Consider the following 23,516-nt stretch of genomic DNA (forward strand, 5'->3'; position numbering starts at 1 on the left):
GGCCACATTTGAACGTTTCCTGTCTCCGGTTGAAGCACCTCGCGCGACTTGACGGATCTCGTGAAGCTGTGGCCGCAGCGCAGAGAAGTGAAGTTGAGCATCCTGCAGGTAATGTAAGCCCATACACGGTGTCAGCGAGGCGTTGCTGGACGTGTTATCGTGTGTTGTGTGGTCGTGTTTTACTGTGATATTTGACACGCGCTGGCAGGACGGCTGTTTGTCATTTAACGTGTTTTTCCCCCCTGTCGCTATTAGACCAAAATGGGAAGATAAAAATGCAGGTGAACCGGGGTTGAGAGGGGGACATTGTCCCGTGTCTGTAATGTCTCTGAGCCGTCATATCACACGGCTGCCGGGCTACCTGGACCGGTCCTGGGCTTGTCCGTTCCCCCAAACTGGCTTCATTCATTGTCTGTGAGAGGGAGGAGGTGGCGGTGAGCTGCGGCAAGCGAGCCAGAATTGGACATAACGACACAGGAAGTGTGTTGAGTTCAGGTTTAAAAAGTAAACGCCTCGAATTTTGTTTTTGTTTTTTTTGCGACCGTGTGTAAATTAATGAAATGTTTGTGTGTGTGTGGAAGAGCCGGGGTGGTGTTAAAAAAAATACCGCAATTAAAACAACACAGCGGGTCCGTGGCCCCCCAGCACTGGGAGAGTAGAGGAGCTCGGGTGTTGTGGTGCAGTTTTATTTTGAAAACGACGCATGTGGCGGCTCTGTCGTTCCCGTGAGCTTGACGCTGATTGTAGTAGGTACGGCAGCTCTGTGTGGTTCAGGCTGTGGCATTATGTAGAACAACTGTAGTAGTGTGTGCTTCTACTTTACACGAGTCATCTGAATCCATATCGTCAGTGCTGTGACTGTATCTCTGCTAGCTCCACAGCAGCTAACGCCTCTGAGCCACTTAACCTAGCCTACTCCATTTTTTTTTCTTTTTTAAAATCCCCACATTATGCTCTCTACACAGGTGTGTTATCATCTGTGCTCATTATATTCCATCGGTGGCGTGTTACATTATGTGGCACCGGGTTACATCAACGCGCTGCGACCAGTTTGTAGCAAAAAACCAAGCTCCATTCAAAAAAATCTTACACTTTAATATTTATTAATTCGCCTTCAAGCGCGCATGCCCGTTAACAACATGACTTGAGAGGTTTTAGACATTATTTTGTCCCCCCAGGCAAACGCACCGTCCACCAACAACAAAATAATCAATCATCCCGTTTTTTTTTATTTCCTTGCTGCTGTCCAGAGATCATTATTATGGGGAGATTTGTAGCCTATTTACTCAGTTTCTGAATGCCGATCGTACACCGGGTTTGTATGCAGACAATAGCATCATTCATGCTTTTTAAATATACCACTTAAGACTCATATGTGTGATTTAATAGACGGAATCTGGGGTCGCCTCTCCTCACATGCAACAGAAAGCGAAACCCATCGGCTCCAGCGCTGCCTGCCTGCCTGCCTGCCTGCACAACGCCTTCCTGCTGCTCGGACATTTCTGCGTAACCTGCTTGTAAGGCATCCAACATGACATCATGCATGAGAAACAGTCCCGTTCAGGGCGGTTATTTATTTTTTTCCCCCCCATCCTCCGCTGCTTTGTTTGGGCCGCAGGATCAAGTCGCCGAAAATATTACATAATCACAACTGAGCTTAAAAATTGGTTTGGTGGGGTGATTTGGATGTCAGTGTAACAGCCAAGTGTATTTGCGCCTGAGCATCCCTACAGTAGAAACTGGTTATTTATACCATTTAATTTATAATGGAAAAAAAAGAAAGAAAAAACAACAGTCTAAACGATGTGAGTGCACAGCTATAAAGCTATAAATGATCGAGTGTGCAGACCAACTCTGCAGCCCTGAAACACTCCTCATTGCTATGGTGGCTGCTGGATTAGAGGGCATCTGAGGACAGCTGTGGCTTGCAACATTGCTCCTGCTGCAAAACACTTGATACAACAAGGCGTTTTTTGTTATCTCCTTAATGTGCATGCAGCCGGTTTATCATGAGATGTAGAAAAAAATAATAATCATTTGAAAAAATAATAATAATTCTCCAACACTCAACATTTCTGAGCACAAAGTGGTGCAATGAGTGCTGACTGGGTGTCTGATGCCGATGATAAATTGTCCATTATCAGCTTTGGAAGGAGGGACACTGCCTCCTGAATAGCACCGACCGGAGTAATGACTCTTTTAATCTGTGATTAATCTGTTTATCTTTTTGTTTTTTTGAATTAAATCTATAAAATAACACCGGAATCACATTTTGACTGAGCCCATGGGGCTGTGTCTTGGCGTTTTCCAACCAACAATGTACTGAAACAGAACACCTCATGTGTTATTAAAATAATTAATTGGCTGTCAAAATTATTTGATTAATTTCACAGATTAATCAACTTCCTGTGAACGTGTTGGTCATTGCTGATGTCTGGAACACAGCACCACGTGTTTGCAGCCTCTATGAAACATGGGAATAAGAATTACTAATGCATAACAAACAGATCATTTAATGACTCAGGCCTGGCTGAAGTGATTTCTCTATCACTCCTGATGTCCAGTAAGGCCTTCCACTCATGTGACGTGCTGTCATCCTTTCACTAGAACTGGACTGCCTCTCTCTCTCTCTCTCTCTCTGTGTCATGCTGTCCCTCTGCCTCGCTCCGTAGTGACGGGGTCAGATTTTTGTCATTCTTGTGTGTCACTCTGCAGCCTCAAGAGGGAATTTCTTTTCCTCGGAGACCCGGTGGAAAAGCCAGTGGCTGTGACTCTGGCTGTTTATTATCATTTTCTCCTGCCCTGGCTTCGTCCTTCACCTTTTAGAATGGATGCCCGCTATGTTACCAGCGCTCAGTTGTGGTGCTGTGTAACCTGCATCAATCACTCACACGAGGCGGAGTCTGTCAGTGGTTGTAGGGTCGCTGGCGAGGGGAACATTGACCTTGCGTAGCTTTTTTAAAGCATAATGCAATATAAACAGAATATATTTCTAGTCATAAATCTGTTATAGGCTACTGTGAACATGGATATATTTTGAACTAACCATCCAGAGATACCACAGCACATCTGAGGACCGATCATGTACAATGAGTGGCTTTCTTAACATTTCATGAAAGATTTACTTGATGTAACCATGACAATGCAGATGTAGAGTCAAAATGACAAGGTGTGTGTTTTTGTGATCATGAATGGACTGATGTGTGGGGAATAGTGGCATGGTGGAATCTTTGGAGAGAGTGAAACAGAAAGCTTGGTGATATCATAATAATAAAATATATAGGCCTAATAATACTTTATATCATTTATAGCCTAGGACATTCATTATGATAAATAATATATGACATCTGGGTATTGCCCCTGATTTCCTGAATTCATTCAAATTCTGATTCACAAGGTCACAGTTCAGTTCAGTCATGGTTCAGACAGAGATAGGCACTGTTAAAAATATAATGTTTACATTAGGAACAGAGCCAAAGCACTAACATTAATGCACTCTCTATTTAGCATGACCAACAGGTGAGACGTGCATCTCCAGAAACTGTAGCTGTAATGCACTGGGGTAGGCTGCTGCGTTGTTAATGTCCCTCAGTGTTCTGGCTCCACTGTGGATGAACACAGCTTCCTCTCCACCAGACTTTGTGGTGACATCACTGTGGGACCTCATGTGTCATGTTTGTGTGTGTCACGTGCAGAGCCATTAGCTGTTTGTTCATGTGCCACAGCTCACCTATGATTCCTGCACATGGTTCAGTTGCAGCCGTTTCCCACAGTGGCAAGTTTAAATACTTGACTCACTGTTCGTTTGACTTGACTTTTTTTCATTTCCAGCAGCACAAACTGTCAGAGAGTAACAGGCTGAATCATCGATTTTAATCTGGGAATCAATTTTTTCAACCCAGCCCTATTGTGTACAGTGTGATACAGTATATTAAAGGGATAGTTCAATATTTTGGCAAATTTTGCCCATTGCCATAATCGCTATAGTCATAGGGATCGGTTAATTGCCTTTAATTGTCAGTGCATGTTGTTTTAAGATCTGCAGGGCAGAGACGCCAGCTGCTCAGGTAACGGTAGATACAGTAGTCCCCTGTCCCTCATCATCAAACTCATCAAATACACAATCCAACAACTCCAAAACTGGTGGACAAGTTGTGACCTGCACATTCACCACGTTATGAGATAATAAGGTATAATTATGTAATAATTACAATATGCGCTTTTTAAATCATTCCGCCCAGCAGCCGTGTCTGGAATGTAGTTCCGGCTACATTTTTGTCTTGAAAACAACTCTGTCTCGTAATGTTATGTTATTATCTCATAGCGTGGTGAATGTGCAGGTCACAACTTGTCCACCAGATCGATTTGGAGTTGTTAGATTGTGTATTTGATGAGTTTGATGAGAGACAGGGGACCTGTACCATTCACCTCCATTGTTTTCTCTGAGCAGCTCGCATCTCTGCCCCGCTGATCTCAAAACAACATGCACCGATAATTAATGGTAATTAACCTACCCCTATGACTATAGGGATTATGGCAATGGGCGAATTTGCCAAAATGTTGAACTATCCCTTTAACAACAATTGTAATTGAGAAGCAAGGCCGGGCCAAGCCTTCATACAGGTAACTGATGATGTCATGATATTGGGTTTTACTAGATAGCAAAGTTCTAAAGGAATACGTTTTGCTGAACTGATGCTGTTGAGTTGCATTGTGGGAGTTGTAGGATTCACTCTACTAGAAAGTAAAAGTCAGGATATCTCTGTTATGAACCATGGGAGTCTCTCAACTTTGCAGCACCCTGATGACACACTGTACGTACGTGTGTGTGTTGAGGAGTTTGAACTTCTCAGTGTTGTTGTCAATAGTTAAGGAGCCAAGTGTGAGAGAGCAGACTTTAGAAAATCTCTTGGTTGAATTCTTACAGTTATGTATCAAGTTATGAAAATAGAAAACTGATTTTTTTTGCCCACTCTTTAATCCACAGCAACTCACTAAGCTCAGTGGGTGTCAAGCATATAAACAACACCATTATCATCACTGTAATTCCTAGTCTATTATTGTTCCCTGGAGGTTAGCGTTCCCCCTAACGAGCTTAATGTTTCATGGGTGCTAACGTGGGAGCATAATGGCCTTATGGTGGCACTGATAGGCCTGAAGCCCAAATGGTTTCCAGCGTGTTTGCCTCTGGAGCCAGAATGGTGTGTGAGGTTTGTTGGGCACCGGACACGAGCAGTCCCACAGTTAACCCTGCCCGGCTCCGGTGGTATGGTAAACATTTATGCGGTGTCTCTGTTGCATTATGAAATGGCACACTCTCGAGTTTTTTTTTTTTTTTGCTCAAGCCCCTGTCAAAGGTCCCTCTGTTCAGTCAAGGGCAGTAGAGCCCGAAAGGACAACATTGATATTCATACAGCTTGTTCTTATGGAGTCACCAGCGGGCGCCTCATCCCTCAGGTGTCAGTCATTACAGTGTCCTTGGTAGCAGGTGAAATGTGAGGGCACTTGTATCTCTGGAGCTTCGCTGATGTAGTCCACATCGGTCCTCCAGGCACTTAGCAGAGAGAGGAAATACCAGGCCGACACACAGTCTGAGCCTCAGCGAAACAGAGAAGGATCAGTCTTCCAGGGGAGGGACCGGAGATGTGTTTACCCAGGAGAAAATGTGGAGTCATCCGTCTCAACTTGCCAAACTGGAATCCTTTAAGGACAAACTGGAGTGTGCGGATGACAGACAGACACATTAGAGAAAAGTTTATTTAAATATTCATCATGTCAACATTAGGGGTGGCTGTCATTTGTCTGAAGCTTGTCGACACCAGTGGGTTGGGTTCCCAATATGTGGTCTAGGCTCCAGGCCACAGATTAGGGGCCGTGATGTTATGGCAAGTGGACTGACAGATCATTGGCAAAGCAGTACAAGAAAAAGATATTAGAACATATATATAAATCATTATATATTTTTGTATCAAGGCAAACCACTGTGATAAGCCAACAAGAGCAATTTAGACTTTGTTGTGTCTCCGACTACATCATATACTGGCTTGCTGGTTAGCAACAGGTAGAATTATTCATTAGTTGTCATACAAGGAACATAGAGATCACCTTGAGGAAGTATTTTCCCTGTGCATTGTTACAGGGTTGGATGTCGGTTGCCAACATTTTTGACATTTTCAAGTGGACCATGATTTGTAAAAGGTTGGAAACCACTGGTGTGTGTCTTCATTTATTAGTCCTCGCTGTTGCTCACTTCAAACAAAGAGTCAGTCAAAGTTAAAGAGTATCTGAACTCCTCCTTTCTCCTACACATCTTTCTAACATCTGACGGCTTCATTCCACCAGATGTGTGTGCGTCGAGTCTCCGCTCTGGCACGGCAGCGGAGCCGATAGTATTCTAGTCAATGTGTGTGCTTCCACCGTCGTGACGGTTACGGCATGGCACTGGCAATCCGGAGCCCTCCGCAACACATGCGCAGAGCTTCTATTTTCAGACACCATGGATGAGGAGATGCTGATTGTAAAATCACAAAATAGGCAGATTAACAGTTCAGCACCGAGTTGTTTTCTTACTACTCTGGATTACATTACAGGTAGCCTACACTGTGTAGGAATTACTCCCATCTAGCATTGCGGTTGTATATCACAAGCAACTCAATCGTATTTTTCATGCTGCATTCACGTGAAATTGGGCAGACGGCAGACATAATGGTATAAACAAGCCTCTATGTAAACAAGTGGTCTGTCAGCACGAGGCAAAACAATACACGTGACAATATGTTGTCATGGCAATGTCGTATTGTTTACCTGACCCACGTTTTACCGGCTTTCTCTGGACTTCTGTGACTAAAATGACATCTGGTTTGTTACCGACGGCCGTCTGCCCGACTGCAGGTGAATGCAACATCACTGTAACGCTCCATTCCTCCTCACTGCGTTACCGCGGTGACTTTTTTCACAGACGCCACCTCGACCTGAGGTTGCTGGGTCTCCGCTGAGTTTCCGTGGTTTCCTACCGTCACGCTGCCACTGAATGTAAAAACATGGCGACTCCACATGGCAGCCAGCACCGAGCTTACCCGCTCCATGTAGATATGAATGATATGAACGGCAAATTCAGAGCTGAAAGGAACACTTCAGTTTGTTGATGGGGGTGATTAGCTACTGATTAATGAAAAACATAATAATAGATTTCCATGAATAGATAACAGGAGAAGTTACACAATGTCCCTTTAACTGTTTCTGGTCTTGTGGTTCTACATCCTACTGTATTGCGCGATTATGTGTGAATTTGCGAGATTTCGTGGGTCCTCGTGAGTCCCACTGTCCAGCGGATCCGCAACGGTGCGCAACTGCGCATCACAAATGCATTCGGTGGGTGTTGACGGACGGCGGTGCTTGCAGCGCAGCCGTTCCGCAACGGAGCCGCATCCAGTAGAATCCCGGCGTGAGGCCTTTTCCACACGGAAACGGAGCTTCCCTCAAAACAATTGGGATCGTTTCAGGCGCAGTATCCAAAGGACCCAACGGTAGTCAACCATTGTTGTTTATTGTTGTTGTATTACGTCTAGCAGTGTGGCTCAGGTTACAGGTTAGAGAGGTGGGGGGTATGATATCATCATTTCACAAAAAATCTGTTTCGGGTGCCTACATGAAAATGCTGGGGCGGCATTTTTAGAAAATACCTTATTCGGCCTTCCAAGATGCAGTTTCTGTGTGGACAAAATGATAAAACATGTAGCTATACGTGTGGACCGCCTCTGAATTGTGGGGAAGGGTATAAGACGTTTTCTGTAACTTTCTGAAAATGACAATCCAACAGTACTGCCCACCTTGGACAGTGATTGGTCCGCTGCAGCCTCTCTCTTCTTTTTCTATCTTTTCACACAACTCACTCTCAGTTAGGAAAGTCTTTGAGAACACGCGCCATCCTGGCCTTGGTCAGGTCAGAGCACTTTTTCCTTCAGACGTGGTCGATCAGCAGTTCCTGACTTTAGTTTTATGGCCTAATCAATTAAAGGCACTATTCTAATGTTCATTTGAAACACTGGTTCAACATATCACAATATTAACCCTGCTCTTCCACCTCAGTGTAAATAGGAAGCATAGGGAGCGACTGTTCACCGTCCCTTGCAGTGGTTTACGGTATATTGCTGAACTTGCATTACTCTTATTGGAGCACATCTCCTCCCAGTGCAATATATCATCCAGCTCCATGTCCTTGCCGCAAACGTAGAAAACACCTTTTTTTTTTTTGGAAACCGCTAAGCGACTACAGCAGCAATAAATCACAGATTCCTCCTTCAGAAACCATGTGTTCGTGATTTAAGATGTGTCACGTAACCAGCACTCACATGGCGTGTTAGGATGCGCGGCGCACGCACACACGCATCATCCACACTTAGGTAAGAGGTTAGAAAAGTCCAGGCCGTCTTAGGGGGGGTAGGGGGACCCTGGTCATCGATCAGGAGGTCTTCCCCCGGCCTCAGAGGCTCAGGCTTAAATGTCAAAACTAGCGTTATAAGCGAACAGATTTCCTCCCCGCCAAGCAGCCGGCCCCCAGACCACGGGAGCGGAAATTGACTTTCATCCTTGTTAATGAAAGGATACAGTACACTCGTGTATGCGGGCGTGCGTTTGCATCCTTGCCTACGCATTTGCTCGCACACAGGAAAACGTGTTGGCAGGGAAGCTCGCACGTGTGTTTGGTGAATGCCATATTTTTGGGTGTTAAGTGTAGTTTTTTTTTTTTTTTATATATATGCATTGTGTGTGTGTGTGTGTGAAGAGAGAGAGAGAGAGAGAGAGAGGTGCATGGGAATCAGAGCATGTGGGCGCACACTGCGAGTTGTTTAGGCCCTTGGCTGGAGCGCGGCCCTCTGCTGGAAGGGCTCGGATGCCGTCAGTGACCCCGGAGGCGAGCGTATGGGCGCAGCTTGGGCCGCTCGGCGAGGTGGAAGGGCCTCTGGTTTCTGTGACCCCCGCCGAGAGAGCAGCCTGTCAGGCAGAAGGCCTGTCAGCTGCACTTCTCATTCACAAATCACCTAGTGAATGCACACTCACACAGAAAAAATCCAACCCTGCCCCTTCTCCTTTGAACCATTTAATTCAAAGCGTGTTAAAACAGTAATTGGTCGTCATTATTACAAATCCTCTATGATGGAGTCAGCTTCAGCGTCAGAGACTCAACTGGAGTGTTTTCCTCTCTGCTTTCACATGACTTAACTGTATGATGTCATGCTGCAGGTTTCACAGAGGTTAATGTGCACATTTTTTCCCAGCTCCGTGTCATTTTCAGGAAACACGCTATACACTAACTAAAAATAACAATCCCAGGGCCTCGGTCGCGTGCGCGCTAACTCACCGAGACACTTAATGGAGCGCAGCCATTAATGTTATTAGTGTCACCTGTGTTCTCTGAGTAAAAACGTCTGCTGTGGAAAAGACTCGACTAAGCTTTCTCTCTCATTTCCAGCCTCTTTCTCAGTCACGTCTTTCCATCTATCATTCATGAAACTTTCTGGGGCGTGGCTGCTCCTGAGCAGCTTCTGGTTTTCTGGTTTGCTAAAATTAGCATTGTGACTTTATGAAGTTATTGTGGAAAAAGTGTTTGCAGGCAACATTTACATTCATTTGGAGCTTTGTTTGTTTGTGTCCCCAGACCTATGGCTATGGCAGACTGAATCTCACAATCCTACATTAGCAAATTAGCTTTCTTATTTAAAGGGGAACTATGTCAGTCCGGCTGGTTTTCCTCTGTGTTGCTAACCCTCCTCCCGGCCATGTGCATTTGTTTACGAAGCCGGTGAGAAATCAATCAATAGAGTGATACATAACGTTATGATGTGTATATTTGTGTGGTCTTAGACAAGAGATTACTGGTTACAGGGTGCGTTTCGGGTCGGAGGCTCTGATCTTACAAGGTTGGTGTTCAGACAAGAGACGCTAGGTGGAAGGCAGAGAGCCTCCATTCTCCCTGGAACAAGTTACAAGTCATTTATTTAACCAGCACAATTAGCTGTTTAATTAACGTAAAAATGTAGCAAAGTTAAGGTGAAAATCTTAGTTCCTCTTTAAGGTCTTGCAAATAGCAACTTCTAAACAAGAGCACCGGCCAGACAAATTCTTAAAGAGGCAGAAAGATGTCAATCACAACTTCTGGTCAGGATTTTCAGAATTAAAGGGATACGGCAACATTTTTTTTGTCTGTGTCTTACCTCACTCGCGAGTCCATGACCAGCAGATAGACACCATCCTTTCGACTGTGCGTGCAGTAACAAGGGAGATACGGGCAGAGCTGGCGCACCGCTAATTAGCCTAGCTTATCTCAAACACTGGAAGTGTATAGGTAGTGTTAGCCTGCCTCCTACCCCAGCCGAAATCAGCAGTCAGAAGCTGATTTCATTTTAGCTCTAAACTCTGTAAATATCACTTTATCAACATTTCAAACATTTTTAGGCGAGAAAGTAGCCGTTTAGATCAGCAGTGTGTCGTTAATTTGTCTAAATACCAGCTGTTTACAATTTTGTTCGGACGAATTAGGCGCTACTCAAGCTAGCCGTTGTGACCAACGCACTTGGATCATGGATTGCCATACAGTATGCCCTTAAAAAATGTCACATAATCTCAATATACTGTATAACATAAGGTTTACAGAGGCAGGCAGGCTTTATACACAGAGCCTAGTGCCTAATACAAATAAGTTCAAATATTAACTCCTCTCTTAGCTCTGTTTGGTCTCCACTAACTCTGAGAAAGCTGCTTGTCTCTTTATCAACTGCTTGTCCCTGACTTATGACGGTGTGTTGCTCTGAAAACAGAGAATCAGAAACAAAACAATGAGCTGAAAGGTGCTAAAGCGCTGAGAGAGAGTCAGAGCTGGTGGTGAGGGTGATATTCACATTACACACAGCCATCTGACCCATAAAAACTATTGATTACTTAGGGGTACTCGGTGGTCGAGTGGGAGCACGTCCCACGTTGGCATCTGCCTGACACGCTGATCGCCGGTTTGACTCCTGACCGAGGCCATCTTTAGCGCATGTCATTCCCTCATATCAGTCTCTGTCACTTTCACCTTAAAAAATGCCTCAAAAATATCTTTAAAAAATATTGATTCCCTCACAGTGTGGATGGACTATGCACTTGCTGTGTCTTTGAGAAGAAGGAAGCTGTCCAGAGCGATGTCCACAGCTGCATCCTCTCCTCTGTTCACTCCTGTTGACATTGTCATTGTGGATCAAGGTTGGTTTTATCTGAGGGGGGGAGACAGGACAACAGTATGTGGCACTAACACCGCAGGCTTTTGAATTATGTAACAGCCAGTTTGTGTCTATTTTTCTGGATTTGTCCCACAGTAAGGTCTTTTGTCCATGATTCCTCCCCGTCACCAAGACGGCAGGCAGCGCTGGTTCCACACGGAGCTGCTGCTGCTGCTGCTGCTGACTCAGCCAGGACCTACAGGTAGAGAGAGCTCAGTATCAGCACCTCAATTATCGCTTTGCATCGTTGAGTGTATGTCAAAATATTAGCGCTGCCTAAAAGTAACAGCAGCTTCTCCTTGTCCCCGTGTGTGGGAGATATAGATTCATGGACAGGCAGGCTCTTTGGCAGGCTGCCTCATCCCTGTCTGTTGATTCACTGGTGGTGAAATAAGAGAACATATGGCTGCTCTCTCCCTGCATTACATCATCTTGAGATCCAGGCAGATTGGTTCGCATTTACAGTCCAGCAAAAATTGGAAAAAAAAAACAAAAAAAAAAAACTGGACGGGTTTTATCTGAGCAGTGTTTTCCACAGAAATTGGCATGCTGGCCTTAGAAGTGAACTGTGTCTTAATGAAGTGGATTCACAAAAGGTCAGTGACTTTTTTTTTTCCCCTTGTGTTTGAAATAAAAGCAGGCTGGGATGTACTTTTGTTCTCCGTATCCCGCTTAACCCAGCGCTCGGCTCAGCCTGATGCATCAGGCTCAACAGTGTTAGTATTGATCCGCCCGAGTTATATCACATCATGCCGAGTTAGAGCCCGCTGCACACACTCAGGCTCCTGTGAAGACTTTGCATGTGGTTGTTATCAGCTATTCACTGGTTTCCATTAGCTTCCTGATCGAGCCTCTTCTCCCTCTCCCGGCTCTTTTCATGCGCTGATGCACCGTGCACTCCCACTGCTTTGATATCGGCAGTGATTTGGTTTTGAAACATCTTTATGGCATCTCAGCCTCAGCCACTGGCTCTTCTTACCAAACCAAAGCACTCTCATTAAATGCCTGTTTCATACTGTGGCGATGAGGTTTCGCTGGAGCTGCTTCTGTATAGAAATAGTTTTAATGATGATTCTGAAACTTTTAGTCGCTTTGAAACGGACAAAGGTCGTGAACTTGTGTCAACATTAAGGTTTCAGCTGTATCACACAGTCCTCATCAGCAGATAGAGTTTGGTCACTTGTTGTGGAGATGGATCTGCTGGCAAACTAGTTTTAAAGGTGTTCAGAAATGGCCGTTTGTCCTGTTTGTCGTGCCTCCTTCTACGAGTTTCCACGAGTTGCCGCATGAGTTTACCTGAGTAAGGAAAGCAAATTTGATTGGTCGTTATCGAGCGGGTGGGATATTCAATGTTTGGAGCAAGACCGACCTCGGTGTGTGTGTGTGTGTCTCAGACGTTTGATTGACAGATGACGGATCCAGTATCAGTGGCTGATGAATCGTGAGCAACGTGACACATAATCCGTGCGCCTGCATTGTCCAATGCGAAAAAAACTACCACACTTTCATCCCGGATTTACTCGAAAATATAATTTTGCACAAAGTTTGGGCTACATCGTCTGATAGATGAGTTATTACACTAATAAGTTGAAATTCACTGAATAAATCAATTCAACTTATGTTCAGGAAAAAAACAAATGATTCCAATTAGGGATTGACCACTATGTTTCTTTCAGGGCCAGGTTCAGGTTACTTTATTGATACCCAAGGGTAAACTAGTTTTGCAGCCGAGAGTTAAACAAGCAACAGAAAACGAACAATCAAATCAGAAACAGGACATTTAAAAAGAACACATACACATAAAACAAGAGACAGCTTCGGCTCGACAAAAAGTGCTGCAGTTCATGAAATAAATAGTAAAAAAGTAAAAAACATGAAACTAAAAAAGAAGTAAAAACACCAAGAGCAAAATTTCCTCCAAGTTAAGAATGAATAAAAGCAATGAGATAAAAAAGGGGATACATCATGCTCCGAAAAGTGACTTGTGCAGCTTTTGTGCAAACTACAGCTTGTTTACCAGTGTTACTGCAGCTGGAACAAAGCTGTTTTTATAACGTTTTGTTCTGCAGTATGGGACTGACAACCTCCGTCCAGAGGGAAGAAACTGGAATTCACTGTGAAAAGGGTGTAAAGGCCAATACCAATACTGATTATTTGAAATCAATGAAACCGATATCCAGTATTTAGAACCAGTATTCTTTTGCAGTAAGAATAAAAATTAGAAATACATTTATTTTATTGTTATCTATGAAAAAAACAGCCAATGCCGATTATTTTAAAAACGCTGAGTCAGATTATTAGCCATGCCAATAATTGGTTGATCCCTTATTCAAATTCATGAGGCTAACTACTTCATATAGACTGAAAACTGACTCTAACTATAGAAAAAGTGGTATACCAAGTGGTTCAGTTATTTTTATGTCAGTCAGTCAGTCAGGTTTACTTCACTGTCATTTGACCCAGGAGTGAATGCTGATGTATCTGTTCACACTGATGACAGAAGCCAGATGTTAGCGAGGTGTTTGTTCGGTTTAAAGAGTGGTTAATGAATGATACATCCAGATTTCTTTCTATCGGTCAAGTAAAATCCAACTAGTCTGATAGCAGAGAGCATTGGTGGGGATTTCCAGGTACGGAGGTGATATTGCTTTGTCAGAGCAAACAGCACAAACACAGACTCGTCTTGTTAGCTTAGCTTCCTCGCATGTTTGATTGTACGAATCCCTCTTGTTTGCTTTGCGTCCCTAAGAATTAATTGTTCAATCCCAGAAACGCTGATCCGCCAGACGCAGGCTTCTCATTGGAGTGCAGGTGCAGCCTTATAACAGTGTGACTCTGTCATCACGGCGGCGGCGGGTGTGTGCAAACAGTGTCACAGTTTCAGCCGGCGGGGCCTGCCGAAACCCACACTCACACCCTGAAACCACAAACACTCGCAGAGGCAGCCCAACTTAGATGTGGGGACAGATATAGCAGGCTGGCCGGTCATCTCTTCCGTATTTAGCGTTTCCTCTCAGCGTTTTCAACTTGTTTTCTCTCCCCTCTCTACAATGCCTCCCTTTCTTTTTGCTCTTTGTCCCTCGTTCCTTGTTGCTGATTTGGTTTCGCTGCTGCTCTAAATATATAGTTTCCCCCGCTTTTCTGTAAATGAACCTGTTGTTGGTGAGTCTCCGGCCGTAAATATCAATATGGCACAATTTTTATTCATAGCGATCCCTGGTGTAATTATGGGATATACATCAGGAATAGTGAAGTTTGAAGAGCAGAAAAGAAATCATGGTGTGTGTGTGTGTGGAATTCTGTTGCATATACAGGTTATGTACTTGAACTATCTGAACTAGGGATGTCACGATTACTTGTTTTCACAATTAATCGTGGTATTAGACGCCACAATTAATTAATCGTAAAGATTCCTAAATACTGTCAGTTTCCAAAAAAGATAATATGTCAGAACCATGTCGTCAAAGTAAAGGTAAATGCACAGATACTGGTAAATTTACATGTACATACTGTACGTAACACTGAATTAATAGGAATGTAAATGTAAGCGTGTCATTTGTAATTTAAAAAAAAAAGATTAAAATAAACTTAAACATTTGGTATAGATTTGAAACATTTCCCACAGGGGATTAATTGGTCCTATATTAAAGCAGAAGTAAGCGGAATGTTTGTGTTAATGTAAGTCTTAAATAGTTATATCTTCCGACAGCAATCACTTATATAGAGTGTTTGGTCTGAAACACGGGTCTGTCAGTCACTCTGCTCTGCTGTAAGCTGAGGAGAAAACTTTCCTTGTATCCTACAACCTTTATCCAATGAGGATATAAAGGGGCGGTCCTCTCTGTGTGTGCAGCCAAGGGATACGCGTAGCATGTGGTGACGTAGGGACGAGGGCGGGGACTGCTAACTCCATCGGCTGACAGGAAGTTAGCCAAAACGACCGGATCGCTTACTTCTGCTTTAATACATATTTAAAATATTTTGTCTAAACAATCAGTTATGTAAGTATATTTTGGCTATATTTGATTTGACACATTCATAGTGTTTAAAAGAAATTGATTGTTGCATAATAATCGTAATACCGTGACAATAATCGTACCTATAAAATCTATAATGGTGACATCCCCATTCTGAACTGTGTCAGTCTGTGGTGGTCACACGTATACGGTATGTGGCTACGTATCTGAACCCTCTCCTCTGCCGTCTCTATAATTTAAGGGCTGTAAAGTATTGGCTTTTATCGGCCTGCGCTGCTGACCAAGGAGCTGCAGCAGCATCAGCCGGTGTCTGGCACGGCCTCCGGCGGCGGGGACGCAGGGTTTTTCCTGGCTCAAAATAGGGCTTTGGTGGTGGACCACCCGTGCGGATCAGTCCGCGGGGCATGATTGACTGAAACTGTTAAGGGATTGGTTAACGCTTTGGTGGTCCGTACTGCACATCTGTCAGCGCACGTCAGTTTGACATGGATAAGGAGGCATTTTTCCGTTTTATATAATGACACTGAGGCCTGTGGTTGTAAGAATAATACTAAACAATAATAAACTGTGTTATCAGATTAGCTTTGGAGGAGTTTATATGCTGCTTTGTCTGCAAAACTGTGAGAAAATGACAATATTAGAGCGTCATATAGCTCACTGGGTAGAGCAGGCACCCCATAAACAGAGGCTATAGTCATCGCTGCAGCGTCCCCAGGTTCGATTCCACCCAGCAGCCCTTTAATGAGTGTCATTCCCTACTTCTCTATCCCCATTTCCTCTCTCTCTCCAGCCATCCTTTCAAAATAAAGGCATAAAACTCTGAAAAAAGACTTTAAAAAAGACAATATTGGCACTAGAGCTTGTTATTTGATAACACTCAACTCATAAATGTTAAAATAATGACAAAAACAACAAATATTAATTCATCAGCCATATATTTTGCTCTTGAATATGGCAGGAAGTTCCCACAGGCAGTCCCAAAGCAAACAGAATTTGAACTGTGACATTCACGTAGCAGGTCTGATCTAAACTGTAAGACTAGACGGCTCTTTAGCTGCTGAGCTAATGTTTGCTAATATTGTAGTTTACACAGACTGACGGGTCAGCCTGCTGCTGATGCAGGAACATCTTCATGTGCTCTGTTGTTTTTTCACAAGCAGCACACACACAGATCAGCTTCAAGTGAGCACACAGTCAAACATGGCTGACTCTATGATCAGTTTCTTTATGTCGACATTACAGCTGAGACAAGCTTTACTTTCTACACAGCACCGTTATGGAGGTGTGTTGTTGTACCTGCAGGCAGTCTGACTGAATATCAGTCAATATCAGAATTATATAACTGTGACTTCATGACATTAGATCGGTAATCAATAACAGCAACAGTCTGCTGAATGTAACACTGAGTGTGTAAAGGTACAACTGATGGATTCCAACTGTTGTTTCCTATCAGCAAAATGAACCGTCTTGTTGTTACTGAGACATGCATGCTAGTAGGCAGGCCAGCTCTTTCCACCACATCCACTGGATTAATTCAATCCTCTGTATTGTGGAAATTCATTGGCGCCGTCCTCACATCTCCTATATTTGGTAGAATTTCTGCTAAACAAGGCCGTAAATAAAGCTCCTATGGTCACACATTGGTACAGTGAACAAAAACAAGCTGGAAATGCAGCAAATCAGACAAGTTATCACCACACATTAGTTCTATTAAACAGGCAAATGAGTACATACAGTACATACACAGGCCTGTTTGGTCCATAAAGCTACAATTGTACATATGGAATTAGTATGTTATTGGAACATTTGGTAGTAGGGTCTGAACCGGTAACGCCCACCACAGCCGAGCTCTGTACAACATCTGTCAACATGGTCCACTGTAGGGAAGTCAGGGCGTGCTGCACGTGGGGCCTTTTTTTCTTTGTGTGTGTGTGTTGAGACAGTTTTTAGAAGGCAGAGCAGCCTACTACGTGTTGGTTACGCTGCTGCTTTCTGTGGCCGGCCGGGCCGGTTGAGGTCGAGAGAGGGGGATCTGTTCCGTTCTGGTTGGCGGTTGTTCGGTGGGAGTGGTGTTGGTGGTGGTGGTGGTTGGGGGGGAGGAGGGGGGGGGGGTCTCTGGTCTGCCTGTGGCTGGCTGTCTGGAGGGAGGCAAGGGGACCTGTGGTTATGGTCATATGTTGGGATTTATTGGCTGGGTTTACACACACATGCACACAGATGCAAAAAAGGGTAGACATCAACCTTTAAGATCTGGACGCTGGTATTTTTAGTCAGGTACACATACTGAACATTAAAGGGCCTCTTCTCTTTAAAGGGATAGTTCAACATTTTTGGCAAATTGGCCCATTGCCATAATCCCTATAGTCTCAGGAGTAGGTTTGTTACCTTTAATTGTCGGTGCAAGCTGTTTTTAGGACGTCGGAGCAGAGCCGTGAGCTGCTCAGAGCTACGCTACAGAGGCTAATGGGATTTCTTGGTTTCTCTCATCAAACTCATCAAATACACAATCCAACAACTCCAAAATGTTCTCGTGGACAAACTGTGACCTGCACATTCGCCACGCTATGAGATAATAACGGAACGTTATGAGAGTTGTTTTTGAGGTAAATTAATTGATGCAAAAACGCTGATGCGTGTCCCCTTTGGGCAGTTTTTCAGCAAGCAGTCTCTGCATTTGTCTCAAAAACAACTCTGTCTCGTAACGTTTTGTCATTATCTCATAGTCATAACTTGTCCACCAGAGCGTTTTGGAGTTGTTGGATTGTGTACTTGATGAGTTTGATGAAAGAAACCAAGAAATCCCATGAGCCTCCGTAGCGTAGCTCTGAGCAGCTCGCGGCTCTGCTCCGCCGTTCTAAAAAGAGCTTGCACCGACAATTAAAGGTAACAAACCTACTCCAAAGACTATAGGGATCATGGCAACGGGCCAATTTGCCAAAATGTTGGACTATCCCTTTAAGATACTCTGTAGAGTTGATACTTGATTCATTTAATGTGTTGTCAGTTACTCAATTAGGCTACATATTACATGGTAATACTTGTGTAATATCAATTAACATAACTAATGGATTACAAAAAACAAAAACAAAAAAATTGTTGTGGATAATTTTGAATTTCTTTAAAATCGATCACTCGAAACACCTTATTCTAAGGAGGAGCCCGGCTCAGCATCAGATGTCATTCATCTACTTAGAAGGTGAATTATATGATCTATGATATATACAATCTGTTTTGTAAACGCACTCACACAATCACTACCTGCTCTCTGCAAGAAATCACTTATAAATATCCCCCAGACAACGTAACTGTAATCTCAGTGGATATTTTCAAATGTAATGTGGTTTTATAGTTACTTATATTTTTTGTAATCTGATTACATAATCCCGATTGCAGGATTGAAGTCTGGTTCTGTCCTCCCCAGTTTAATGGAACCACATTATAAACAGACAGTTGTAATCCACTGGAGAGATCATAGAGTGCTACAGGGTGACGGGACCACCCTGTGCTGTCACAGGCTCTCTGGACCATATGTGAATCCCTGGACTGCTGGGATGCTGCGGACGGAGGACACTGTCTGTGTTTTCTCTCCTCTGACAGGTGGCATGTTGCCCAGAAACTCCCTCTGTGGCACTGCAGGGCGAAACCAGCATACTACTGCTTGTGCTGACACTCCGCCCCCAACCAAGCAGGGTCAGACCAGAGTATCTGCCATTATTGGCCTTTTAGGTGAAATCAAATATTGACCGGTCACTGTCGTTAGCCTCCAGTTTGATGGAGAGTCTTCTCTGAGTGCAGCAGGTCTGTTAGACGTCTATAGTATGGAGAGAGACCAGTTCATTGTGTTGATGTTAACTGAACTGTCCTTAAAATCTGCACAAAACAATTTGCCTACAATAAATAGCTGATACCTTAAAGGGATAGTTCACCCAAAATTTAAATTTCACTCATTATCTACTCACCCTCATGTGGACTAAGGGCTGGGAGAAGTTTCAGAGTTATCCGTGGCTTCTCTGAGTTACAGGGGGTCTCGGCGTAGCAGTGCATGTCCATATAACATTTGCAAATGGATACCAACTGTCTTCGTAGCAAAAAGACAAACACAAAAAACATACAAATACCTCCATGCTGCTCGTATGTAATGTCCCTCTTGTATTGAAGCCCCGAAATGCTAAATTGTCCCGGAAAAAATTAAATAAGTCTATATTTCAAGCTTGTTTTGTAGCGGAAGCTTCTCGAAGCTCCTCTTCCCGGTTCGTCCAAATTTGACGAACCGGGAAGAGGAGCCTCCGCTACAAACAAGCTTGAAATATAGACTTATTTAATTTTTTTCAGGACAATTTAGCATTTCGGGGCTTCAGTAGACCCCCTGTAACTCAGAGAAGCCACTGATAACTCTGAAACTTCTCCCAGCCCTTAGTCGACATGAGAGTAAAGTAGATAATGAGTGAAATTTTAATTTTGGGTGAACTATCCCTTTATAGCTGCTGTAATCTTGCATTAGATGTTGTAGCATCTTAGATTGTGTTTAGTTTTCCGGTGCATAGCAGGCGGCTGAACAAACCAACACCACAACATACAACAGTATGTGTATTTATGTTTGGCATTCATTACAGAAAGCAATATAAAAACTTAATGCAGGTTTTGAACCATCTACCCTATTAAATATTACCTTCCACTTACATCAGGACATGAAATCATAATACAGAGGTGGACAAATCTGTTGCTAAATTGTCACGGAAACAACTTGAAACTGACAAAAGTAATAATAAATAAAAATGTAGTGAAAATTAACTGACACAAATCAGACATTGCTTTTGAATTGTGGTTCAACAGAATTATTTTAAAATACAAAGTAATGAAACTGGCCTAGACAAAAATGATGACACCCTTAAGTTCAACTTAAAGGTAGGGTTGGGGATCTTACTGTGGCATTTTTTACTGAATTGCTTGAAATCTTCTCCACACCCTGATTGCAACAACCAAGTAATTTAATGCTTTTTCACAATAATATACACTTTACCTGTAAATCAGTGTTCACGATGTGTGTGTAAAGTGTGACCTTCCACCGGTGATGATTTCTACATACATAGTACCGTCTTTTGTCATATAAGTTTTATTCAATACCGAGTGATGGGATGGAAGATAAACAAAATTATAGTTAGGTGGCTTCCTTTGTTTGTAGGCTAATTATTGCACACGTAGTGAAAAGATTCAGACAAAACACTTTTGTAGTTTTGAAGAAAAGCAGTAGCCTAGTTTGTGATTATTTCTTTCTTTCAGCGCAGGTTTGTGTTTAGAGGTTATAGCTGTTCTACAAAACCAAACAAAAAGTAAAGAGAGAGAGGAAAAAGAGAGATTTATTCTGCATCTGCAGCTTTAAAAATAGCACATGATTTCTATTCAGCTACTGCTAAATGTTAATGTATTGTGTAGCTCGAGGTGCAAAATGAAAATCGCAGTGCTGGGTTTAGAGAAAAGAGGTCAGTATTATCTTTTTTTGTTTTCGTCCCCGTCTCGCCCTGCATTCCTAACAAATAGAAATATTCCCGTTAAGGAAATGTGTTTGGTAGCGCGATGTTCGCGGCGTGACAAGGCCATCCAGACGAGCCCCATGCAGCTGCACCCAGGCCCAACTCCCCTGTGAAAGAGCTCAACACTGGCAGCTCTGTCACCTACAGAATGGCTGACAAGTGCAGAGAGATTTACTGAGCCAATATTAGTCCAGTCAGAACGTACGACAACAAACCCAAATATGTTGAAAGCAATAACCACCTTTATTTTCAGCAGATTCAGGCCTCGGTAAATATCATTTGTCATCAATGGGAAGGTGTGTGAGACGTTTTTATAGGATATAAAAATACTCTCAATCTTGATGTTAAACATCAATATTTGCCGTGAACGACCAAGGAATATCCTGTAAGTCACATTAAAGGATTGTCTTGAAGTGATAACATTCAGGCCACCGTAATGGCAGCATTTGCAGATGCACAGTGTTGCAGGTTCTTGTCTCTTTGATAATCTAAGAACCACTTCAAAATCAGAACTAATCCCCCTCCTGGTCCTGATCGCAGCCATTAACCATGTTTATTTTGTTCTTATTAAAAGTCAAATCCAATGGGGAAATTCTTGGAGAAGTTTCCAAAAAACTAAATAATCATACAACTAGAATTATTGTTTTTTTTTCTTTTCTTTTGGCATTCAAATCCTGACAGCAGTGTGTTCTTATTAACAGCCAAAAATACTAGTTTGATAAGTCAGTAATAGTTTTCCCATTTGTTGTAGCTGCAGATACTGGAGAACCTCACCTCACTGTTCACAATTGATTGATTGATTGATTGATTGATTGATATCTTTATTTCGATCATGTAAACGACAGTGTAAAAAATAAATAAATAAATAAGATAAAATAATAATATAATAAGTGAACAGAAAAATGTATACACAACATCTCATAAGCAACGCAGTTTACATGAGCGAAAAGGAGTAGGAAGAAGTATAAACTTATCTAATCCTACCCCTATAATTTTAACCATATGTTCTAATTAAACATTTTACACATTACACATTTTAATCCAAATAGTAAGTAAGCAAACACCTTGTGTGAATTATTCAATGTACCTCTGGAGAATCATTTCTTTATGTCTCATTTTAAACATGATTACACTCGAAATGTTTTTGATTTCAGTACTCATATTATTCCACAGTTTTACTCCACAAAAACTTTTCTTTGTTGTGCGAGCTCTACCAACCTTTAGATTTGATTTCTCTCTTAAATCATAACCTTGCTCTCTTTCGTGAAACATTCTCTGAATGTTTCTTGGTAGCAGATAGTTCCTTGCTTTATATAATACTTGGACTGTTTTATGCTCCACCAAATCAAACAATTTTAGAGTTTTAGATTTCCAAAATAAGTCATTGGTGTGTGCCCCACATACAATGCTAACACTTATCCGCTTAAACATGAAAATAATTGATAACTGTAAATGATTTGATAATGAAATTAATAGCAAACACACATGTTTATAAAGGATAGTGACTGGTGATTTACAATGACCGCTCATGAGGTCTTAGCAGGGTTTTGGGAGCATTTGTGGCAGATCCAGGGTCAGTTTTTCATGATGCTGTTGACATAGTTGATGCATAACGTCCCATACTACACCAGTCCCTCAGCCTATGAAACAGATATCTATATACACACATAAGGGTTTCGAACATCATACCAAAAGATACCTTTTCATACATAGACAGTGATGATGGTACAGTGTTGTTACTTGGTGGGAATATTTGACCACTTTCCTGTATTTTTCCACTCATTAGCACAAACAGCTCTTGCAGATGTAAGCACACACAAGATATAAATTGATCAGGCATAACAGTGTGACTGTGACAGGTGAAGTCAATAACACTGTGACAGTTCATCATGGCTGATGGGTGGAGTTGGCGCATAACGTCCCACACCACCAGTCCCTCACCAGTGAAAAGAACTGAAACTATGACATGTTGAAAAACACACACTGAAGGGTTTTGTACATCATACAAAAAGATAACTTTTCATATATAGTCTATTCAATGATGATCGTGGAATATTTTACCACTTTTCAATCTGAAATCATAAAGCACAACCTGGTGGACTTTTATTAGCTCAGTATCAAGAGACCATCAGCTTATAAAAGGCAATTAAAGGTAATTACTATGAACACCAGAAACATAGTATGTACGTATATGTACATACTTTACACACTTACTCACTTTATTTTCTTCTCTTTCCACTCATTAGCACAAACAGCTAGCTTACAGACCTTAAAGGAGACATATTCTGCCCCTTTTCCACAAATTAAAATAGTTCCCAGGTGTCTTAAAGACATGTCTGTGACATGCTTTGGTCAAAATACCCCAAGGATCAAACATCACAGCTCTTTTCATCCTCTCAAAACAGCCCTGTCCCTTTAAATGCAAATGAACCACTGCTTGCCCCGCCCCTTCTACTGGTACCAGGTAGGGGTGGTGTTATGCAAATTTGAAACCTTGTTACATAAGACATCTGAGGGAACAGCTCGTAAAACCACATGGATTTCAACCTAGGGAGCCTGAAAATTACAGATTTCTTTGTCAATTCTCACATTTTGGGGGCTGGAAGGCAAGAAAAACACCTAAATATTAAAGAGCCTTTAAAAGATATGTCCATAATATGTCCCCTTTAAAAACTCCAACACTGATCAGTTTTCTATAAGTTCCAGTTGCAGTTTGAGTTTTCCTCACTTGGCTGGAGGAGTTATTATGA

At 42.6% G+C, this 23,516-nt stretch overlaps 1 protein-coding gene across 2 annotated transcripts in view; it reads left to right on the forward strand.

Moving 5' to 3' along the window:
• Nucleotides 1-23,516, forward strand: part of hivep3a (HIVEP zinc finger 3a) — a 48,103-nt gene continuing 24,587 nt past the window's right edge. The window contains exon 1 of one of the 2 annotated variants that reach the window (XM_085792315.1): nt 1-108. The gene's annotated coding sequence lies outside the window, so the exon portion shown is untranslated. The remainder of the gene's footprint in view (nt 109-23,516) is intronic. The other variant, XM_085792316.1, reaches the window with a different exon arrangement.

The sequence above is a fragment of the Trachurus japonicus genome, chromosome 11 (genome assembly GCF_045865225.1).
Source record: "Trachurus japonicus isolate A0001 chromosome 11, Traja_1.0".
Taxonomy (NCBI): domain Eukaryota; kingdom Metazoa; phylum Chordata; class Actinopteri; order Carangiformes; family Carangidae; genus Trachurus; species Trachurus japonicus.